Here is a 22,927-nt window from a genome sequence, read left to right on the forward strand (position 1 = left end):
CGAGGGCAAAGGAGCCCAGTGGACCTTGTTCAGTTAAGAACACGGAGCTTTACAGTGCAGGGAGGCCGGAGGAACTAGCGTCCACAGGACAGACTCACAGAGAAGAGAGAGATGCTGAAAGTAAAACAGAACTGCACAGGAGTTCTGTTCATCGTGCAGCACAGTACTGAGCAGTGCGGCCCTAGGAGGAAACTCCCCAAGGTCCGGAGAAATCTTTGACAAGACAAGAGACTCACACAGATAGTGCTTTCCCCAAGCAGATAGACTAAAGGGAAAAACAACAAGAAAAATCGTGATTCATGAGGGCAGGGGCTGGAGTACGCGGTAATATCTTGCCTGAGTAGCGAAAACTAGTTAGCCCCAGACTGAGCGCTGCTCGGAACCACTTCGCAAATCATAAAAGCAAGACCAGAAACGATCAAACTCTAAGGAATTTACTACATCCATGAACGAAGTTCAGCGTTTACAGGAACACACAACTGTCCAGTCTCCAACAAGGCAACATCCCACAGTGCGTGGCGTTCCATCAGCGATCTTGAGGTATCCAAAGAGGCAGGAGGAATGACCCATAATGCAGAGACACATCGGTCATTTGCAAATCACCCAGAGCTGATACAGATGTTATAATCACCAGAGAAGGACATTAAAACATTTATTCCACCTGTATTCCGTAAGTTCCAACAGTTAAATGTACACACGGGAACCATTTAAAAAAGACCCACTCTAACGTAAAGAGGTGAAAACTACACTGTCTGAAAGGGAATGTACTGCAAGGGATTAACAGCGAGCAATTCGAAAACGCAGAAGAAAGAATTTTGAATAGGAATTGCATTGACTCTGCAGATCACTTTGAGTAGAAAGCGGCAGTCCCAAATGCAAGGGCTGAGGCGTCCTGAGATGGGGCGGGGGATACTCCGCGCGGGTGGTGCCATGGAGCTTGATTGCCGACGTCGCAGCTTGAGTAAGGGATTGCCGCCACCCGTGTGCGTGTGCCTTCATCCTCTGGCAGTTGTCCTGGAACGTACAAGGCAGATGACTTAGTGAGGGCAGCCCTCCACGTGGTGCAGAGAGACCAGGGGCACCAGGTAAAAACCGGGAGCAGGCCGAGATCAGCTGGGTGGAGATTCCGGGAGAGGGGCGCTGGGGAGGAACTGAAAGGGCAGACGCATAAAAGCGACAGCTGAGGCCTCGCTCATCAGATTCCAAGAACCAAGTTCGTCCCTGGGTGGGCTCGAACCACCAACCTTTCGGTTAACAGCCGAACGCGCTAACCGATTGCGCCACAGAGACGAGCCGCTGCCAAGCTTTCTTGTAACATCCTGGAATCAGAATGTATTCCCCGTCCCCTCCAACCCCAGCGGAAAAGAGATTCAAATGTCTCTATCTTGTCCAACCTCGCCGGCGCCAGAGACACTGAGCGTTGTCGTCGGGCATGTCAGGCCGTGGACACCGAGCCCGAGTGAGCTGGAGGCTCAGACGAAGCAACGCCGCGCCCACGACCATCCTCGCCTGCTCCTGGCCGCCTCGAAAGCGGCCCCTCTACACGAGACGACTGCCGCCTCTCTCGGCCTCAAGTCCTCCATTTCCCACTCGTGATCGGCCTCACCCGTCGCGCTCACCGCAAGTCCCCCTCCAGGCCCGGGTGGTCGTACGGGGGAAGGACAGCAACCGGCTGTGTCCCCACCGTTCTGCCCCCTCTGGGCGCCTCCAGAGAAGGGCTCCACGAGGCACGACCCGGAGTTTGCTCACCAGGCAGCCCCTCGCCCGGAGTAGGGCCTGGCATCCAGCAGGCGCCCAATAAACCTCGCGGAGGATGCATTCCGCCGCCGGGGCCAGGGGTGGGGGGTAGACCAAGAATTCTTATGCCACCTGTAAGGTTTTAGTCCTCAAGGAACCTAGGCTTTTTCAGATCAGCTGTTCTTCAAAACCTTTCTTCTAGCAGCTGATTTAGAACCAGATAAAAGCCCTAGAAAGGCCAGGAGGGCACCGCCCCGACCGGCTCTGAACTCCCCACCCAAGGCGGTGCTGCGGCCTCAGCCTGCGGGCGTAGGTGTCGGGTCTGAGAGGCGTGAAGGAGGAAAGCTGCAAAGGAGAAAGACGGCTGCGCTAACGTGCATCCGACCACAGCTCCGTAGGTCCCCGGTGGAGCACAGTGGTCGTGGTGTGATTGGTGCGGTGATGGGAGGCTGCCTGCTTGGGTCTGAATTCGAATCCTAACAAAACGGGCTTCCCGTGCCTGATCACCCCCGGCAACACCGTATGGTTCTACCTTTTGGACTTGGTGCCTTGCCCCCTACTGGCCACAGAGCAGGCGGGCGAGGTGGCGAGGCGCACACCTCACCGGAGGACTCCACGTTCTGAGGACGCCCAGACTCCCCGCCCGAGACCCCCAAGGCCTGGAGTCAGCATTCCCTCCAGCTGCGCCCTCGCTGACGCTCCCGGTGCCGCCCACCCTGAGGAGAGCGCCTGCGGCTCCAAGAACAACCTTCTCCTCTGTCTGGGAGCATTTGGCTGGGTTCATTTGTTACATTGTGTTTTCAATGTCTAGAGGCGACCTTTTAAAAATTAACTTTATAATGATTTAAAAAAATGAATGTGGTTCCCAACTCAAATCAAACCAAACAAGGCATATTCACTGTAGTCTAGCCTTGACTATAAGATCTGCACGTGTCTCAAAGGCCTGGGTGGAGGTGGGTCAGGGATCCCTGCTCTCCCCCAGACGCCGGAATCCGCAGCCCGGGCTCCTCTTTCTGGCTGAGCTTGGGATGAAAGGATGAGATTTCCTGGAGAGAAGGTTCAAATCTTAGCCTAATAGTGCCTTTTCGTGTCCAATGGAGACTTAGAAGCGAGAAATTCTGAATAAAATGGGAATAAACTGGAATAGGATCAATTAAAATTCTGAATAAAATAGGGCACCTGAATACAATACAGTACTTCCCATCCAGGTCTGGAACGCTCGACCCGAAAGCTAAGACGCTGTCACCCTGGCTGCTCAGCGACGTCACAGCCCCGCCCCGCGACCATTTACTCACAGGGACAACCGCGCAGTTAGCTACAAGACGTGCGGGGCGAAGCCCTCTCGCGGGGCAGGACTCAGTGGGCGCAGCCTCTGTCTTTCGCCCCCGAGACCCAGGGTGACCCGACGAGGGGGCGGCACTGGCTCGGTCGCTGCGCCCCTGGGCGGCGGGGCCGGGGCCTCCGATGGCCCGCGACGGGCAGAGTCGCCAGGGTCCAGCGGGGACGCCGCGGGCTCGTCCCCTCACCTGCCCGCCACGTCCGCGTGGAGCGCGCGGACCGCGCCTCTCGGGGACGCGGGAGCGGGAAAGCACGTCCCATCTGAGGAGTAAAAAATCCCCTTTTTCTAACTAAACAGAAAGGTCCCACCGAGATTTGAACTCGGATCGCTGGATTCAGAGTCCAGAGTGCTCACCATTACACCATGGAACCTTCCGCCGGCCGCTCTGCTGCTGCCGCCACTCAGCCAGGCCGCGCACCGCCCCGCGGGCCCAGGAGCGGCCTCCCGCCGGGTGCTCACGTCACCCCGCCCCGAGCCCGCTTCCTCCGCGACGCCAGGAGGCGCCTGACTCGCCTGCCCTAGGCCGTCTCTTCAGGTTTGTTTGTCGTGGAATGAGATGAAATCCATTCGGGGTGAGCGACAGGGAAGGGCTTTTAGGGCTCCGCCAAATCCACCTGCTCTGCCGCCATTTCTAGAGTTTTCTGCCCTGAGGTAAAATTCCCGCGAGGAAAAAAAAAAGGTTCCTTTCCTCTTCTTTCCAAGTGTCCTCTTCCCGCTGCCGTGGGAGCTCTGAAGACCCTCAGAACAGCCCTTGGGACTTCGTGGGATTGCCTCCTCCTCCTCCTCCTCCGCCTCCGATTCTACTCTCGAGAGCCCTCTCTCCTCCCTGCGTTCCTTGCTGTCTTCCTCCTCATCTTTCCCGCTTCCTGCATCTGCTTTGCTATCACTCGTCCTCACTTTCCCTGCGCCCGCCCCAGTACACAGCTCAGGCTATCAGAACATGGGGAAGAGCGGCCACAGTCTGACAGGAAGGTGAGGAACATTTTCCATCAACGCGAGAAGCCCGACTACTTCTCGGGTCAGGACCCTTTAGGGGACTTTGCTCGAGGGAGTGGCTGAGTGTCCATAGCCAGTGCTCGAGGCCTTTTGCCCGCCCGGGACCACCCTGGAGCCGGGGTGACTCCAAGATGAAGAACTTTGGGTTCGGCGCAGCTCCTGGGTGATTGGTCAAATGCCTCGAAAGTGAACCGTCAGCACTCTTCCTTTAGGCCTTCAATTGGGACAAATCAGTGGCTCATATCGCCCCCTCGTGGCTACATCCGGTACCGCGCACAATGATGGGGTGCAGTAGATACCAGAAAATTCAAAGAACGCTGGGCGATACTCAAGACCTTGAAATTAAAAGTCTGACAAACTACCGACTAAAATAGATTAATGGAGGGAAAAAAGCATGCTCCTCCCTTTTGGCTACAAGCGGGGCTTGAAAAAGCAACTTTCTAATGTTTTAGGATTCAGGCAGAAGAAAGATGAATGGGTCAGAAATGGCAGTTGGTTTGTGGCCTTTTTGTAGCGTATTGTTCATAATTGTCCCAACAGTGAAGGTGTGCAGTTATTTTTAGTCCGTTATAGTTTCTTTGTATTCTGTTGCTCTAGGAGATGTTTGTCCAGGTGCAAGCACTCCAGTAAAGGGTCCTAGGTCCCAGCCTATCTCAACAGGATGCTATCTTTTATGTAAGGAAAAGGGGAAATAGATATGCTTATCTTGCAGGAAGGATAGGCCAGAAACTAATGAAAATGTTTTTATCTAGGGTTGCACAGGAATGGAGTCTAAGATATGGAGATGGGAGGGGATTTTTTCTAAGTGTATCTTACAGTTTTCATTTTTTAAACGATGTCACTGTTTTACATATTCCAAAAGAGGATGAAAAAGCTAACCTTAAAATTAAAAAATAAAAGCAGAACAAAAGAATTTAATTATATATCAAATGATAATATAACCACATAGAATATAATTAATTCAAGTAAATTTTGAAAGCAGTGCTTGTCTGTACACCCACAGTGGGATATATCCTAAGGACATCTTGAACTTTACTTAATAGGTTTAAGGTTGGTCATAGAATTGGTATAATAATTCTGAAGCTGTCTTGTGTGTATAGTAGGATAGAGCAAATAAGTAAAAATGTTGATATTGTCAGGAATCAAGGTTATCAACTTGGAAGATGGAGGACAAAATGATGAAATGGGAAGAGCTGAGGAAGAACCTTATAGTGTTGGACTGGAATTGGAGATAGCCATATCAACTAATTGTTACCAAGTCCAAGCTCTCCTAACGTGTGCTGCACAACAGACCAATAAATTGAGAGGTGAGTTGTTGGGACAAGAAAAAGTGACTCTATTCAGAAAGCCAGCAGACAGAGAAGATGGCGGACTAATGTCCCAAAGAACCATCTTATGGATTTAGAATTCAGGCTTCTTTTATACTGAAAGGGGAGGGAAAGTGATTGATTATTGAAAATTTCTTGGTGCCAGAATCCTTTGTTCTTGCAGCTGTCTGAGTAGGTCTGATCACAGTGTTCCTATAAACCTCCAACAAGACATTATGCCTTTTAAAGGTCAGAGCCTTGAGAATGGGCTGTCTTGTATATTTCAGGCTATAGGCAACATTCTTTTAGTTATTAACTTGTAGCAAAAGCAATAGAATACAAAGGTTAAAGTAAAAGAACCAGATCCAATCTGAAGTCAAATTTGTTCTTCCCTATTACATAATGATACCCACTGATAAGGTCTAGAAGCAGTGATACCTCACAGCAATGAACTCATCTAGTGGTCAGTTTCTAAATACCATTTGTCTGGGATCCCTTGTAGAAATGCCTGATTTTGTGTTGGGGAAGAAAAGTATAAGTGAGCCTGCAACATTTTGTTGTGTCCAAAGACTAGTAGAGACATGTCAAAAGATCACAGAAGCCAGCCTGAAAAGTTCCCCTGTTTAAACTGGAGACCAATGGAGCATCAAAAAGAATAATGATTATAACATACTGAATGAGGGAGGACTCCATATTATATATATGTAGTATACACATAGTATAATCCATGTGCTATACTTAAAGAAAAGATGGAGGAGGGAAAACTGTATTTTATAGAAGAATAGCAGTTAATAAGTGTGGAAGGAAAAATAAGGTTGTTTGTTAGAGTGCATGTTTACAAGAAATGATTAAGTTTTCATTTTTTGGGGGGGGACCAAAGCTAAACTGGGTGACCACAGGTTTTTTGTTTATCTCAGGTTCTAGATGTGTTTATTTTCTTGACTGCAGATGGTGTACATGTTTATTCATAATGGTGAAAGGGCAAAATGTCAGTTTTACTACCCTAGTTCCTCTCTGTAGTCAAATTTCTACCTGTAAGGCATGGTTCCATTCACCTAAGTGGTTGGCAATTTTCTGGTTCAATACAATTATTTTGAATTTTTCTTTTATTTGACAAGTTTTATTTGCATAGCTGTAAAAAGAAATGTTGATTAATGCTCATAAACATCCTTGTTAATATATAGTTAATATAATTAGATACTAAGGCTATGAGTTAACTTCTTTCTGGAAGCCTTGTAAAGCCTCTGGGGTTGTCATTTATTTTGGAGGGAATGCAAGAAGTATTTTATTCTCTTATCAGTTTTACTGAGATCAAGAACTAATAATTATCCAGACTACCTCTACCAGGATTTATCTGCTGCACCTAAAACTGTATGGGTCCTCTTTCCCTAAGATCCCCATACTTGTCAATGTTGTGGCCTATAGAAAGGGACATCTTTTAGTATCTGTAAGCCTGGGATTCCATAAGCCGTATACCAGGTAAGGGACCATTTTTCTGAAAGGACTTTGTAGGCATCAGTTCTATAAGTGAAGTATGGCTCTTATGCCTTAAAGTGAGCTTGCACACCAAATTTAACAAGATCTGTGGCATGGTCATATATTACAATGTAATTACAATATAATATATTATTATGTTCTGGTAGGAAGAATAAGGATTCTTACTGAATATTTGTAAGTAACTACAAGATCATGAAAAGTAAAGGAATTTAATAAAAGCATTTTCCATTATGTTTAACCATTGTTACATTATGCTGAATAGTTTTGTAAGCCAATCAACACATACTTTTTTTTTTTTGACCGTGGCATGTGGGATCCTAGTTCCCCGACCAGGGATCGAACCCTTGCCCCCTGCAGTGGAAGCATGGAGTCCCAACCACTGGACCACCAGGGAATTTCCCATATTATTTTCTATAGAGTCATTATTCTTAAAATTTCTTGATGTTTAATTAGCTTACAGTCTATAGTAAGACTTCCCCAGGATGTCTTTTCAGTATTCCAAAGACTCAGGTATCATAAAATACCATTTAAACAATGTTTCATTTCAGTTTGTACAAATAGACCCTGTTAAATTGAGGAGTCAAGGTATATTAAAAAGAAAAGGGGTTTTCTCATGTGCACACTAAAGAGAGAATATTAACCACAATTTGATTAGTTCTTTTGGTACATTTAGACCCAGTAATTAATTCATGTTTTGTTGATCTTGGGTAAGTAATCTACTTCCTTACAAAGTCATCTGCTTCTGGGTAAAAGAGTCCTGGAAATCCTTGCAGGAATCCTTGTACAAGTTGGAGTCACTTGTACAGTCTGACAAGTGTCTGTCTGAGGTGATGATGTTAGCTTACACTGGAAGCTGTACCCATGAGTCTATTTCCTGTACTATTAACAGTTAAGAAGACTAGATACAGTCTTTTACTGAGGCTCTTTTGATGTTTCTTTCAGAAGCCTCAATTTCTAATCTGTAGTTTGTAGGAGGGACATTGCATAAGGGAAAAGCAAAAATCACTGTGTATGAAAAGACTGAATGGCTCTGGATAATTCTGTATTATAACCAATAATCTCAGTATGGCTAAGAGTGCAGTTGTCTATAGAAATATACAGAAAACAAATTAATTAGAATTTAATCAGTGATTACCCTGAGACTTGTACCAATTAAGCCATTAAGTTATGTCTTCCTTGCTAACATAGGGAGTTTGAGAGCATTCATGATTGGGGGTATGCAGGTAACATGGTGTTCAATCTCTCTCTCTCTCTCTCCCTCTCCCTCTCCCTCCCCCCCTCCACCCACATACAACTGCCTTATTTGCACAGATTTACTATAAATAGCGTTATGCATTTAGTAAGTTACAGGCCAATAAATTCAACTGAGCAGTTGTGAAATCTAACATGCAAGAGCTTGACTTAACCTCAGACAGTGATTCACAATGTTTCTGACATGTCTTCAACTGGTGAAAGAGAATATTTGATTTCCTTCTTATTTTCAACCTGTTATTTGACTATCTTCCCAATGAACATATTTCATGTTCTTCTTTTCCATTCTTGTTTTTGCTTTTGGATCAGAAGCAATATGACTTGCATACACTTAAGCCCAAATAAAGCTCTTATATTTCTGTTGAACAGTTTCAATGCCTGTCAACATATTTTGCTGAAAAGTCAAGATTTTCAAGTCTACCTTGGTTATATTTAACTTCAGCTTCCGGCTGACAGCATCCCTAGATCTGACAGGGTGTGTTGTGTGGATTTGTCACCATAAGCTCCTCTAAACTAAAGTCTTCTTTGCATAATTGTGTTCATTGATGTATAGTTCTACAAGTTTATGCTATGCTTCTTGGTCCCCAACCCAGATTCTTCTAAATACTCATTCATGTTAATTCTGAACAGCTTCCACATTTCCCCAGGGGCTTTTTGAATTTCAATTTTATGTTTTCTTATAGAAGTATCAGCTGGATCTTCTTGTAAAATTGGGTCACATAGCTATATAACATCATTATATCTTTCCATGGCGTCAGATTTCACTTGACTCTGTGACTGCCAGGAAACTTCAACTCCTGAAGGCAAAACAATGCCAAGGCATACTGACCATAGCCTAGGGCTACAATCATTACCTATTCACATATTGTCCAACTACCATCTCCAACCATAGAAGCATATTCACTAATTAACTCTTAAACTTCTACGATTTGACCACTATTTCAGGAACTTTGTTCTTTCCTTTTTCTCATTTTATCTCACATCTTCTTCCCAAAGCTCAAATCTTCTAAAAGATAAGACCTTTGTCATCTTTCCAGAATCTAGAGGCAGCTGTGCACTTTCCCTGGAGAATTTTTAAAATTATAATCTTGTAATCATTTTGTTTTTCATGTCTTCATTCTTCTTTTTTTTTTGAATTTTATTTTTTTATACAGCAGGTTCTTATTAGTTATCCATTTTATACATATTAGTGTATACATGTCAATCGCAATCTCCCAATTCATCACACCACCACCACTGCCACCCCCCCTGCCACTTTCCCCCGTTGGTGTCCATAGGTTTGTTCTCTACATCTGTGTTTCTGTTTTTGCCCTGCAAACCAGTTCATCTGTACCATTTTTCTAGCTTCCACATATATGCGTTAATATACGATATTTTTCTTTCTCTTTCTGACTTACTTCACTCTGTATGACAGTCTCTAGATCCATCCACGTCTCTACAAATGACCCAATTTTGTTCCTTTTTATGGCTGAGTAATATTCCATTGTGTATATGTACCACATCTTCTTTATCCATTCATCTGTCGATGGGCATTTAGGTTGCTTCCATGACCTGGCTATTGTAAATAGTGCTGCAATGAATATTGGGGTTCATGTGTCTTTTTGAGTTATGGTTTTCTTTGGGTATATGCCAGGTAGTGGGATTGCTGGGTCATATGGTAGTTCTATTTTTATTTTTTTAAGGAACCTCCATACTGTTCTCCATAGTGGCTGTATCAATTTACATTCCCACCAACAGTGCAAGAGGGTTCCCTTTTCTCCACACCCTCTCCAGCATTTGTTGTTTGTAGATATTCTGATGCTGCCCATTCTAACTGGTGTGAGGTGATACCTCATGGTAGTTTTGATTTGCATTTCTCGAATAATTAGTGATGTTGAGCAGCTTTTCATGTGCTTCTTGACCATCTGCATGGCTTCTTTGGAGAAATGTCTATTTAGGTCTTCTGCCCATTTTTGGATTGGGTTCTTTGTTTTTTTTAATATTGAGCTGCATGAGCTGTTTATATATTTTGGAGATTATTCCTTTGTCTGTTGATTCATTTGCAAATATTTTCTCCCATTCTGAGGGTTGTCTTTTCATCTTGTTTATGGTTTCCTTTGCTGTGCAAAAGCTTTTAAGTATCATTAGGTCCCATTTGTTTATTTTTGTTTTTATTTCCATTACTCTAGGAGGTGGATCAAAAAAGATCCTTGCTGTGATTTATGTCAAAGAATGTTCTTCCTATGTTTTCTTCTAAGAGTTTTATAGTGCCCAGTCTTAAATTTAGGTCTCTAATCCATTTTGAGTTTATTTTTGTTTATGGTGTTAGGGAGTGTTCTAATTTCATTCTTTTACATGTAGCTGTCCAGTTTTCCCAGCACCACTTATTGAAGAGACTGTCCTTTCTCCAGTGTATATCCTTGTCTCCTTTGCCATAGATTAGTTGACCATAGGTGCGTGGGTTTATCTCTGGGCTTTCTATCTTGTTCCATTGATCTATATTTCTGTTTTTGTGCCAGTACCATATTGATTAGATTACTGTAGCTTTATAGTATAGTCTGAAGTCAGGGAGTCTGATTCCTCCAGCTCTGTTTTTCTCCCTCAAGACTGCTTTGGCTATTTGGGGTCTTTTGTGTCTCCATACAAATTTTAAGATTTTTTTTGTTCTAGTTCTGTAAAAAATGCCATTGGTAATTTGATACGGATTGCACTGAATCTGTAGATTGCTTTGGGTAGTATAGTCATTTTCAAAATATTGATTCTTCCAATCCAAGAACATGATATATCTTTCCATCTGTTGGTATCATCTTTAATTTCTTTCATCAGTGTCTTATAGTTTCCTGCATACATGTCTTTATGTCTTTTATTCTTTTTGTTGCAATGGTAAATGGGAGTGTTTCCTTAATTTTTCTTTCAGATTTTTCATCATTAGTGTATAGGAATGCAAGAGATTTCTGTGCATTAATTTTGTATCCTGCAACTTTACCAGATTCATTGATTAGCTCTAGTAGTTTTCTGATGGCATCTTTAGGATTCTCTATGTATAGTATCATGTCATCTGCAAATAGTGACAGTTTTACTTCTTCTTTTCCAATTTGTACTGCTTTTATTTCTTTTTCTTCTCTAATTGCCATGGCTAGGACTTGCAAAACTATGTTGAATAATAGTAGTGAGAGTGGACATCCTTGTCTTGTTCCTGATCTTAGAGGAAATGCTTTTGGTTTTTCACCATTGAGAATGATGTCTCCTGTGGGTTTGTCATATATGGCCTTTATTATGTTTAGGTAGGTTCCCTCTATGCCCACTTTCTGGAGAGTTTTTATCATAAATGGGTGTTGAATTTTGTCAGTTTGTTCTTCTTTCTCTAATTCCTTTAGGTGTAAGTTTAGGTTGTTTATTTGAGATTTTTCTTGTTTCTTGAGGTAGGCTTGTATTGCTATAAACTTCCCTCTTAGAACTGCTTTTGCTGCATCCCATAGGTTTTGGATCATCATGTTTTCGTTGTAATTTGTCTCTAGGTATTTTTTGATTTTTTCAGTGATCTCTTTGTTATTTAGTAACGTATTGTTTAGCCTCCATGTGTTTGTGTTTTTTAGATTTTTTTCCCTGTAATTGATTTCTAATCTCATAGCGCTGTGGTCAGAAAAGATGCTTGATATGATTTCAATTTTCTTAAATTTACTGAGGTTTGATCTGTGACCCAGGATGTGATCTATCCTGGAGAATGTTCCATGTGCACTTGAGAAGAAAGTGCCATCTGCTGTTTTTGGATGGAATGTCCTATAAATATCAATTAAATCTAGCTGGTCTACTGTGTCATTTAAAGCTTGTGTTTCCTTATTAATTTTCTGTTTGGATGATATGTCCATTGGTGTAAGTGAGGTGTTAAAGTCCCCCACTATTATTGTGTTACTGTCGATTTCCTCTTTTATAGCTGTTAGCAGTTTCCATATGTATTGAGGTGCTCCTATGTTGGGTGCATATATATTTACAATTGTTATATCTTCGTCTTGGATTGATCCCTTTATCATTCTGTAGTGTCCTTCCTTGTCTCTTGTAACATTCTTTATTTTAAAGTCTATTTTATCTGATATAAGTATTGCTACTCCAGCTTTCTTTTGATTTCCATTTGCATGGAATATCATTTTCCATCCCCTCACTTTCAGTCTGTATGTGTCCCTAGATCTGAAGTGGGTCTCTTGTAGATAGCATATATATGGGTCTTGTTTTTGTATCTATTCAGTGAGCCTGTGTCTTTTGGTTGGAGCATTTAATCCGTTCACGTTTAAGGTAATTATCGATATGTATGTTCCTATTACCATTTTCTTAATTGTTATGGGTTTATTTTTATAGGTCCTTTTCTTCTCTTGTGGTTCCCACTTAGAGAAGTTCCTTTAGCATTTGTTGTAGAGCTGGTTTGGTGGTGCTGAATTCTCTTAGCTTTTGCTTGTCTGTAAAGCTTTTGATTTCTCCATCGAATCTGAATATGATCCTTGCTGGGTAGAGTAATCTTTGTTGTAGTTTCTTCCCTTTCATCACTTTAAATATATCATGCCACTCCCTTCTGGCTTGTAGAGTTTCTGCAGAGAAATCAGCTGTTAGCCTTATGGAAGTTCCCTTGTATGTTATTTGTTGCTTTTTCCTTGTTGCTTTCAATAATTTTCTTTGTCTTCAATTTTTGTCAATTTGATTACTATGTGTCCTGGTGTGTTTCTCCTTGGGTTTATCCTGCTGGGGACTCTCTGTCCTTCCTGGACTTGGGTGGCTATCTCCCTTCCCATGTTAGGGAAGTTTTCGACTGTAATCTCTTCAAATATTTTATCAGGTCTTTTCTCTCTCTCTTCTCCTTCTGGGACCCCTATCATGTGAATGTTGTTGTGTTTAATGTTGTCCCAGAAGTCTCTTACGCTGTCTTCATTTCTTTTCATTCTTTTTTCTTTATTTTGTTCCGTGGCAGTGAATTCCACCATTCTGTCTTCCTGGTCACTTATCCATTCTTCTGCCTTAGTTATTCTGCTATTGTTTCCTTCTAGTGTATTTTTCATTTCAGTTATTGTATTGTTCATCTCTGTTTGTTTGTTCTTTAATTTTTCTAGGTGTTTGTTCTTTAATTCTTCTAGGTCTTTGTTAAACATTTCTTGCATATTCTTGATCTTTGCCTCCATTTTTTTCCTGAGGTCCTGGATCATCTTCACTATCATTACTCTGAATTCTTTTTCTGGAAGGTTGCCTATCTCCACTTCATTTAGTTGTTTTTCTGGGGTTTTATCTTGTTCCTTCATCTGGTACATAGCCCTTTGCCTTTTCATCTTGTTTATCTTTCTGTGAATGTGGTTTTTGTTCCACAGGCTGCAGGACTGTAGTTCTTCTTGCTTCTGCTGTCTGCCCTCTGGTGGATGAGGCTATCTAAGAGGCTTGTGCAAGTTTCCTGATGGGAGGGACTGGTGGTGGATAGAGCTGGGTGTTGCTCTGGTGGGCAGAGCTCAGTAAAACTTTAATCTGCTTGTCTGCTGATGGGTGGGGCTGGGTTCCCTCCCTGTTGCTTGTTTGGCCTGAGGCAACCCAATACTGGAGCCTACCCGGCTCTTTGGTGGGGCTAATGGCGGACTCTGGGAGGGCTCACACTAAGGAGTACTTCCCAGAACTTCTGATGCCAGTGTCCTTGTCCTCACGGTGAGACACAGCCAACCCCTGCCTCTGCAGGAGACCCTCCAACACTAGCAGGTAGGTCTGGTTCAGTCTCCTATGCGGTCACTGCTCCTTCCTTTGGGTCCCGATGCACACACTACTTTGTGTGTTCCCTCCAAGAGTGGAGTCTCTGTTTCCCCCAGTCCTGTCGAAGTCCTGCAATCAAATCCCGCTAGCCTTCAAAGTCTGATTCTCTAGGAATTCCTCCTCCTGTTGACGGACCCCCAGGTTGGAAAGCCTGATGTAGGGCTCAGAACCTTCACTCCAGTGGGTGGACTTCTGTTATATAAGTGTTCTCCAGTTTGTGAGTCACCCACCCAGCAGTTGTGGAATATGATTTTATTGTGATTTTGCCCCTCCTACTGTCTCATTGTGGCTTCTCCTTTGTCTTTGGATGTGGGTATCTTTTTTGGTGAGTTCCAGTGTCTTCCTGTCGATGATTGTTCAGGAGTTAGTTGTGATTCTGGTGCTCTCACAGGAGGGAGTGAGTGCACATCCTTCTACTCCACCCTCTTGAACCAATCTCCCATGTCATCATTCTTAATGCCAGTCCTTTTATCCTGAATCATCACAAAATAGCTTGCCTGGCTTAAGTTCTAAACAGACTTACGTGTGTGATATTTTGGACAAGTAAAATGCAGCTTTGTTCCCACATTCAAACTACAATTGAACCATATGAAGATATCATGATGGATTATTTTCTTTATTTCCCGGAGTTACTGACCTAAAACACCAATTTGTTTAATTTTTCCCACAGTCTTGAGGATCTCTGATAATACAAAATATGGAATCTCCCTAATGCACAGCCTTACCTGTCAAGGAGTTATCATTGAGCTTTGCTTTTTATAGTCTATGTCTTGAAAATAGTGGGCTTTTTTCGAATATCTTTTCTCAAACAATACATGTGCCTCTTTCCCTCCTTCACCCCGATATTGTTTCAACACCTGTCATTTCTTCCTTCTTATTGAGAAACTCTGTCCTAGTTATTCTGTTCCCCATTCCCATGTTTCAAAGCATTTTCCCTTGATGTCACACCAGTCACTAAGCTCCCTGTTCTGAGACTGTAGATTCCTGAGAAACCTAATTTAGGGGCTGAGCTAATCACTGATCATCCAGGAGATAATTCTTCAGATTTTGAACTACCTATTTACTTTGCTTCTTCAGTGGTGGTATAAGAATTACCTAGGAAATTTGTGGAAGAAAGAAGGGTCCTGTGCCCTATTCCTATGCCCAGAGATTATTAACAAGTTCCTCATGTGATTTTGGTGTAAATGATCCCTAGGTCTGCAGCCAGTGCACCAAGGACTGGAGAATAAGGAATTCATATTAATTGAGTGACTTCTCAGACACTGAACCTAGTAGTTTGTCTGTTTGTCTGTCTGTCTGTCTAGCCACACACACACACACACACACCCATACATACACAAACACATACACATATTTAAAATCATCCAAAAGATCTATACATAATGTTATATTCTCTATTTTGTAAAGTGGGATAATGAGGCTCAAAGAAATTAAAGAAATTGTCTACTATTGCATATTTAGTTAGTGGTAGATCTGGTATACAAATCCAATAATATCTTTTCCAAATCCATGGTTTTATTTCTTCAGTCCAGCCCCAGTAAAGGATTTTGTGAGGAGTACACTTGGAACTAAGGAATATTGGTAAAAATTAGCTGTTAATAAAATAAAAGTTTATACTGACTTTTATTCATTCATTCAACAAGTATTTATTGACTATTCTATGTGGCAGGGACTTGTATAGTAAGGACATGGGGGGAACAAGACAGGTCCTACACACACAAAGATTGTCTTCTAACAGCCAAACATTATATAGATAATTACTAAATATATTGTAATTGTGATGAGTGTTAATTATTATTTATGTGTTCCTTCATCTAGTTTCATCAGCTAGGGATTGAAAGCTGACTGAGCATAAAAAATAGACCCATGGAATCCATGAGAATATATTTTTCCGGGGCAGGAATCTTCTGATTTTTTTCATCTTAAAAGTGAGAAAATCACTGTTTATTCCACTCTGACATTCTAATATGAAGCTGTATGGCACAGTGCAAAGAGCACTAACCTGGAAGTCTTGAGGTTCCCAGATTTATAAAGGTACCTCTGCCACCAACAAGCTGTGGGAACTCTAGCAAGTTTCTTAATCTTTGTAAGTCTCAGTTTCTTCATCTATAAAATTAGGTTATTGTCCTTCATTTTTCCAGTTTTGCAAGTTTCCTATAGAGGAACAGCCCTGCCATGGTGCCCTGGAAACCTTCTTTGTATTCACATAGTTCACACAGGCTTAAATTGCAGCTAATCTGAGTTTTGGCAGAATGCATTTTTATCCTCTGGAATGCAAGAGGATGGGAGGCTTGTGAGAAGTTGCCTTGAAGATCCCACTAGTCTCCCTGTTTCCCCTGCTAGTCTCTCATGAGATAGGTTATCAACACCTACCAGGTTTCCATGAGATATGATGCTTTCTGCCTGCTTTTCTCAAGGTACAGCTGAGACTACAAAACCAATTAGTTCCAGTCTAGAATTGGCTCTTCAGCAGTGGGTGTCCTACAACTCACATTGCAGTCATCAGCCCCTTTTGTTCTGGTGTTGTACTTTTTGGTATATAAGACAACGGCCCAGGGAGCTGGTACGTTTGACTACTCTTTTTTCACTGTCTATGTAAGTAATAAACTGCATCTAAAAGTGGCTCATTGTATTTTTGCCAGCTGAGTCAGTCAGGCCTTGGTCTTATCTTGTGCGCTTGACAGTTTCTTTGAGCTGTGATGAACTTGGTGTGTGTTAAACGGTCATTAGGAACTGCAATCAAGACCAGGCCATAGTCCTTGGTGTATGTATTTGCTGAATAAACATTATGCTTAGCCTATGCCCTGAGAACATATAACTGAGGAACTAGCTGGAAGAGTGTCTACATGTTTAGAGAATTATAAAAGCATGTTGAAGGATGAGCTGATGGTAGTCTCTTGGTAGCCAAAGGGGATGAGAATAAGGACAGTATGCAGGCTAGGTTAGGAAAGTTTGAGGGGAAAATAAGAAATGCCTACAACAATATCCAACTCCTTAAGGGGCAGCCCGAGCTGAGCAGTGTGGCCTGAGTAGCTTACCCCACAGTGAATTGTGCACCTGGCCAAGGAGGTCCACAGGATGGACCCAGGGCTCATCTATACTGCTGGGGAGCATCACCTCCAGGGAGAGGAGGATGTAATCATGAGGCTCTGCTGCATACCTCAGAATTCAACCTTGGGGCTGTCCTTACAGTAGATGCCTACCAAATAACTTTTGGATGAGCAGGAATGAAAGATGCTTGAAGATTTATAATGAATTTTACCTTAATGGATCTTCTTCATAGGATCAGAAGGGGCTAAGGAAAAAGGACCATTGCATGTACAGAAATATAGTAATAATCATTTTCTTCTGTACTTGCAGTTTACAAAGGTTTTTATACACATTGTTTCATGAATATTTATTGAGTACTTAATTTCCTGACTCCATGCTAGGCACTGGAGTCACAGAGTCAGTCAAGTTCTCCTTGAGAACCTCAAATTGGTAGGAAATAAGTGCTCAAAAACAGATACTTTTATCAGAATGTGGCAACTGTCCTAACCTTTGGATATTATAGCAGCATAGAGGAGGGGCATGTAGTACAAGACAAGAACATGTCTTGCTAATGGGAAGGTGAAACAGTGAGAATTTTCAAGGACAATCCTATTCTCATGATAGTTCACCACAAGAGAATGTCCTCAAGAATGGATGGTATAAGGCAGGGTCTTTCTAAGGAAGGGTCTTTGCTGCATCTTTGGAGAGTGCAGACAATCCCTCAGAGGATTCTTGGGATAAAAATGCAGGGAGCTAAAAGCCATCTAAATTTTAAAAGGAGAAGTAAATTATCTCTGTTCATAGATGACATGATCTCATATGTAAGAAACGCTAAATGTTCCACACCAAAAAAAAGTTAGAAAAAATAAATGAATTCAGCAAAATAGTGGGATACAAAATCAACACACAAAAATCAGTTGTGTTTCTATACCCTAACAATGAACTACTTAAAAAAGAAATTAATAAAACAATTCCATTTGCCTCAAAAAGAATTAAATACTTGGAAATTAACCAAGGAGATGAAAGACTTGTACAATGAAATTATAAAACATTGCTGAAAGAAATTAAAGAAGACAAAAATAAATGGAAAGTTGGCCAGTGTTCATGGATTGGAAGACTTAATATTGCTAAGATGTCCATACTGCCCCAAGTGATCTGCAGATCCAATGCATTCCCTATCAAAATCCCAACTTTTTTCACAAAAATGAAAAATCCACCTTAAAATTCATATGGAATTTCAAGAGATCCTGAATATCTAAAACAATTTTGAAAATGAATAACAAAGTTGGAAAACTCACATTTCCTGATTTCAAAACCTACTACAAAGTGACCGTAATCAAAAAGTGTTGTATTGGCATAAAGACAGACATATAGACCAATGGAATAGAATAGAGACCAGAAATAAACTCTTGCATATATGGTCAAATGATTTTTGACAAGGGTGCCAAGACCATTCAATGGATGAAAGGACAGTCTTTTCAACAAAGAGTTCTGGGAGAAATGCATATCCACCAGCACTAGAATAGAGCTGAACTCTTATTTAACACCATATCCAAAAATTAACTCAAAATTGATCAAAGACCTAAATGTAAGAGCTAAAACCATAAAACTCTTAGAACAAAACACAGGGGGAAAGCTTCATGACATTGGATTTGGCAATGATTTCTTGGCTATAACATCAAAGGCACAGGCAACAAGAGAAAAAAATAGGTAAATTGGACTTTATCAAAATGAAAAATTTTTGTGCATCAAAGGACTTCTATCATCAGAGTAAAAAGGCAACCCACAGAAAAGGAGAAAATATTTGCAAATCATATATCTGATATGGGATTAATATCCAGGAAATATAGAGAACTCTTAAAACTCAACAACAAAAAACATACAACCCAATTTAAAAATGGGCAAAGAACTTGAATGGACATTTCTTCAAAGAAGATACAAAAATGGCCAATAAGCATGTGAAAAGATGTCAACATGACTGATCATTAGGGCAATGCAAATTAAAACCACAATGAGGTTTCACTTCACACTCATTAGGATGGCTATTATAACAATTTTAAAGATCTCTAAACAAGAAAACAAAACAAAACAGTTTCTACTCAGAGGTTGAGAATGTTTCCAGGAAAATTATGTACTCTATAATACCCCCTCTATCTCTTCCTGAGCACATATGTGAAGTTACTTTCTTACAGAATAGCCTTCAAATTAAACAAAATTCTTTATGTTCTCAAGGACAGTGTTTTCTCTTACCTAGTCTGGCAATCTTAATCTTTTAGTTCATTGAAATTTAATATAATTACTACTATAGCTGGGTATATGTCTACCACTTTATTACTTGGTTTCTATATTTACCATATGTTTTATGTTCCACTTTCCCCTCCTTTGCTTTCTTTTTGATTAGACAAATATTTTATGTTATTATATTTTCGCCTATTAACTTACTTTACCATTCTTTAAGAGTTTACCTTGGAAATATCAACATGCAACATTTTTCATTTAGTATATTTTTATACAAATGATTATTTTCAAATACTGCTAGAATTCCAACTAGGATTATTTTCATTCTTTCATAAAAAGTAGTTTTAATATATTTGTAATATCCTTTGCTGGTGAGTCTCCTCAGTTTTTGTTTGTCTAAAAACATAGTTATTTCACCGTCATTTTTTACTTCTTAACATTTTTTGATTTATTGAGGTATAATTAACATATAATTAACTACACATATTTAAATTGCACACTTGATCTGTGAGGCATCACCACACTCATGATAATGAACATAACCATCATCCCCCAGAGTTTCCTCCTGCTTTTTCGTTATCTCTCCCTCTTTCCTATCCCTACCATTGATACCTCCATCCCTAGATAATCACTGATCTGATTTCTGGATCATATGGTGTATGCTCTTTTCTGTTGGCTTCTTTTGCTCAGCCTAATGTTTTTGAGATTTAACCATGTTATTATGTTGTGATGGTTTATTTTATGTGTCAACTTGACTTGCCCAAATAGGATGCTCAGATAGGTGGCAAAACATTATTTCTGTGTGTCTGTGAGGATGTTTCTGGAAGAGGTTAGCATTTGATCTATTAAGCTCTATCTCTGTGCAGCTTTCTCCTCCTTGGTACTCTACCCCGTGCATTCTGCATTGTTGGTCTTTGCAGACCTACCAGCCTGGAAATTCTCAAGGTATTCAGCCTGGGCAATTAAAGGGCTCACTTCATTTGTTTCCTGTATTTCAGGGATTACTGTCCTTCATTGCTTGTTTTTGAATGTCTAAAAACCATTATTTAATATATTTTGTCTGGATCTTTGGTTGTTTTAGATGTGAGGATAAATCTAGTCCCTGTTATTCTATTTTGATCAGAAATAGAAGTCTCCTGGTAATTTTTGATTGGATGTCAAATATTGTGACTGTTTACATTGTTGAGTGCTGGATATTTTTGTACTCCTATAGGTATTCTTGAGTTTTGTCTTGGCATGCAATTATTTGGGAACCATTTGGCCTTTCAAGAATTTTTAGTATAGTTCTTCTGTGTCCCATCCCACATTAGTCCAATACTTGACAAATGTCTTGGGACCATGTGCTTCAATCAAGCCCCTTTTCTCTAGTTAGTCTTTATTACCTCAGAACCAGGAGACTTTGGGAGATTTCACTCTGCTTTTTATAAGCTCTCATGCTAGCTCTTAAGCCTTCCGTGCAGTCCAGACTTCAGTAAGTGTCCTTTAGGGAAAACTAGCTGTGCATCTGATGCCCTTCAAGTTTTCAACTCATCCTTCTATCACCACATACCACTAAGAGCTTTGTTGGTTTCACTTTACCCCCATCAGATACCCTCTGCCTGGGCAAAGCTCAGTCCTCAGCCCATGCCCAGAATCAGCAAATAGCTACAGCGAATAAGATGGCTGGTGCTCTCAGTTCACCTTGGACAGTTCTGCTTTCCCTCCTGAACGTTAGATCATTTAGTCCTGGCTGCAGCCACAGTTCTTTGTTACATCTAAAAATAAGATGCCACTCTCAGAATCCATTCTGTGCTCAGACTGGCTCTTGATCAGGTAGATCCCTGGATTGTCAAATTCCTTTACTCTCCTCAGATATCCTAACTCTAGGTCACTCTCCCAGACAACCTACAGGAACCAGCTCTGCTAATTCGGGGAGAAAAAGAAACACCATCTTCAGGTTGCAACAAATGTTTCCATTTGTGGATACAACAAAAGACCCCAAACATTCAAAATATCTCCAGTCTGTCCCCTGACCCTCAGAAATATTTTCTGAGATCCTGTTGAATGTAACACCCATTCCACTACCCAATCCCAAAATATAACTTGTAACTGTGACCCAGACTATTGTAATCGATGACAAAGATCCCTGAAAACAAGAACTAAGTTAGGTCTGTAGTCATAGTTTTGAGGATCAGTTGGCCTGGAGTTAAGACTTTTACCCCTAAGATCCAGGTATACAGGTCTGCAGTAATCTTTGTGGCTCTTTCAGGTGTTTAGACTTCTCACCTGATGTTCTCATCATAAGCTATCACTAGCGGGAGGGCTTTGGAAGTTGTAGTGAAGGGAAATTAGTTCTGGAGTAGTTGAGAATTTGGTGAAAAACTACTTTTGGTTTTAAAATATCATATAGCATATGGCCTTCTGACAAAGAACCTTGCCCTCCTCCCTAGAAAGTCAATGAAGAGAATACTCTCAAGACAGGAGTCTCCTTCAGCATATGACTGAGTGCCTGAAGAATTCTTACTGGTAAAAGAGCACAGAGAAGTTCATCTGTAAGTGCCCTGGAGCCAGGGAACGGGTTAGGGAAAGGGAGGTGGTACTCCAGATCTGCATATGTGCTGCTGGATGAATAGTGACCAAATAGGGCAGAGGAGAGACTCACAATGTCTCCCAACCACCTGTGTCATGGGTAATTGTTGATGCAGGGGAGGAGTTTGGAAGGGATACAACAAAAGACCCCAGTTCAACTGGGCCAGAAGGATGCACTTTGGAAAGCATATGTCAGTGCAAGTGTGGGTCTTGACAGAATTCTGGTGCCGTTTTATTGTTTCAGTGACCAGGGAACACGATGTTTAGGAGACCATCCTGTCAGTGCCTGAGTCCACGTTACACCTACCACTCTCTGCCTCTGGTCTGCAGGCAGTCTTCTGACCTGCTGTTGAGCTTTGAGGTTAACTGTGTTGGTCCATTTCTACTATCACATGTCTTCATTACCTGTCCTTCTACTTTACATCTCCACTTCTCTCTTCAACTCCCTCTATTCTTCTCACCCTCTAGTCACTCCCACAGTGTCATTCTCTTCTCTCCCTTGAGGAAATTTAACTCAGTTGAATCTTTACAGCAGCAAATACAGGGTAGCCTTGTGTTATTTGAAGAAAAGTCCAGAGACCAGCTATGTAAAAACCCCATGAAATAAAGGGATGGAAAATAAAAAGGATATTATAATCATGGCCCTGAACAAAGACATCTGAGGGAAGTGATTGCTGTCAGAATGAAGTATATAACCTGCTTTCAAGTACATATCTGACAGAGAAAGAATGAGTAGGGAAGTTCCAGGATAATGGATATATACATGTTAGAATCACCTGGGGAGCTTAATAAATATAGATACCTGGATCCCATAGCAGAGATTTTCATTTAATCGGGGTGGAGGTAGTAGACTGGGCATCAATATTTTTATAGAATCTGTATAGGTAGTATTAATGTCAGCCAGGCTTGAAAATCATTAGACTAGGATCTCAGCTAATCCAGCACAGGATGATAGCTAAGTGTGCAGTTTACAGAAAATGCTAAAAATCAAATCAGAGTTTGCATTCCTCTAGTTAATGTTGGCATAGCCTGGAACAAAAAGAAGAGGAAAGGTGGCAGATGGAGGGATGACACCATGTGTCCCATATACCTATTACTTTTCTCTTTATTTGAAAGTATCTGTGTGGCAATTTACATTCTTTAGATCCTGAGGCTAACTGAGTGGATAGGTCTTGATAATATAATCAGTAATCAATGAAGACCTCAAATA

General features: G+C 41.4%; 2 non-coding genes and 1 pseudogene across 2 annotated transcripts; all 3 read right to left on the bottom strand.

The window, feature by feature from the left end:
* Nucleotides 1-1,216: 1,216 nt before the first annotated feature.
* Nucleotides 1,217-1,290, bottom strand: TRNAN-GUU (transfer RNA asparagine (anticodon GUU)). Its single transcript has one exon. It is a non-coding gene; the product is annotated as a tRNA-Asn (tRNA).
* A 2,085-nt stretch (nt 1,291-3,375) lies between these two features.
* TRNAQ-CUG (transfer RNA glutamine (anticodon CUG)) lies at nt 3,376-3,447 on the bottom strand. Its single transcript has one exon. It is a non-coding gene; the product is annotated as a tRNA-Gln (tRNA).
* Nucleotides 3,448-8,283: 4,836 nt separating this feature from the next.
* LOC132364440 (ER membrane protein complex subunit 2-like) lies at nt 8,284-9,110 on the bottom strand (annotated as a pseudogene).
* Nucleotides 9,111-22,927: the final 13,817 nt, after the last annotated feature.

This window comes from Balaenoptera ricei, chromosome 1, assembly GCF_028023285.1.
Source record: "Balaenoptera ricei isolate mBalRic1 chromosome 1, mBalRic1.hap2, whole genome shotgun sequence".
Classification (NCBI taxonomy): Eukaryota; Metazoa; Chordata; class Mammalia; order Artiodactyla; family Balaenopteridae; genus Balaenoptera; species Balaenoptera ricei.